A 1,651-nucleotide genomic window follows, 5' to 3' on the forward strand; every position below is an offset into this window, starting at 1 on the left:
ACACAATCACTAGGACCTGCAGACTCACATAAATAGAGCTACAAGCAGGTTTCAGGGAAAGAAATTAATTCCTTAAGCATTCAAGAGGATTTAGACAAGCTGCATAGACATCTGTTTTGTTCATATCTCCCATAAAACACAATATCTAAATTAATACTAACAGATTATCTCTTACTATTTCACATCTAATTAAAGGACAGTTGATCTACAAATAGAGTAACCTATAAATAACTTCAACCTTACCAAACATGCCTTACAAACATGAACAAAATGCCACTGTTTACACTGTAAAAAATGATTTTTCAATTTTATAAATAAAACAATGATTATTTGAGTATATAGCTACTATTTCAGTTTTTCTTGCCTTTAAATGTCATATTTAATAAAACGTTACTTGCCATTTCTATGTGAGAATTGTTTATAAAACTGTCCAAACATGATATTAGCATCACTGTCATAATAAATATTTAAAAAAATGAAATGACAGAAAGCAAGTTTCTGTGAGTAACTATGGTATTTTGACAGAAACTTAAGGTACAATCGCTAATTTTATGTGAGGGATTGAGTGAAATATTGAATTCTGATCAGCTCATTTTAGCTTTTCACTTTATAGCATGCGGTTATTAAACCACCTGTAACAGTTTCGATAAATACAGCAGTAATTGACCCCTGAGACCTTTTAAGAGCCACTAATGTAGATAAACGTAAGCTTTCGCACGTTTTCCTCTAGTCCTTCCTGACCTGCACTGATGCTCATGTACAGCTTAATCTCACTTCAATTTCAATGCATTTTTAATGCAAAGCTGACAGATGAACACAGTGTGGACAGTTAATGTATCAACCCTTGTGGGGTTCGAACCTTTGACCTTTCTGTGACCAAACACTAACATACAGCAGCCCAACATCAACTAAAAGCAAAGCAACCATAATTATAGTCAATGACTATAAATACAAACAAAACTACTGACTCTATCCTGATAAAGCCATTACTCACTGTGTGCATGGAGTGGCAGGTCTCTCTCAGCCGCTGATGGTGAAGAAAGCAGTGATTCCAGTGGTGTTTTCACTCAGGTCCAGTGGACGTGTGAGTGTCCACAGCTCAGGCGTCTGAGGCTAAATGTGGATGAGCGGTGACTTCATGAGTTCAGTAATCTGCTCTAAACCCGACAGACCACGAGTCTGACCAACATCTGACCGTCTGATAGTTTCTACAACTAAACATATAATTCACCCTCTTCATTTTTATTCATATTTCACAAACTATACAGGCTACAAATTTGTATATAAATCAAGTTTGCTAATAAATCTCATATTCTTTGGAGTAATAAAGTCAGATAAATGATCTAAAATAAAATTGAGATAGCATGATGTACAGTACGTTAGTAATATAACAATATGATACATATATGATATATATGAATCATATATATTACTATAAACTGTAAATTAATATTTTGTTGTATTATAATATATTGATATAATTATAAAGTTTACATTAAAATTTAGACACACACACACACACACACATTTATATATATATTTTTGTAATATATACATTAAAAAATGATCAATATATTCATATTAGGTTAATAATAAAAAGTGTGTGTATGTGTGTATTGTGTGTATATATGTATGTATATATATATATATA

The 1,651-nt window shown here is 32.0% G+C and overlaps 1 protein-coding gene across 1 annotated transcript in view; it reads right to left on the reverse strand.

Annotated features, from left to right (window-relative positions):
• Positions 1-1,100, reverse strand: part of LOC107704059 (MAGUK p55 subfamily member 5-A-like) — a 29,034-nt gene extending 27,934 nt beyond the window's left edge. Inside the window, exon 1 of the mRNA XM_016506901.1 lies at positions 995-1,100. The gene's annotated coding sequence lies outside the window, so the exon portion shown is untranslated. The remainder of the gene's footprint in view (positions 1-994) is intronic.
• Positions 1,101-1,651: the final 551 nt, after the last annotated feature.

This window comes from Sinocyclocheilus anshuiensis, unplaced genomic scaffold (assembly GCF_001515605.1).
Source record: "Sinocyclocheilus anshuiensis isolate Anshui unplaced genomic scaffold, SAMN03320099.WGS_v1.1 scaffold534, whole genome shotgun sequence".
Classification (NCBI taxonomy): Eukaryota; Metazoa; Chordata; class Actinopteri; order Cypriniformes; family Cyprinidae; genus Sinocyclocheilus; species Sinocyclocheilus anshuiensis.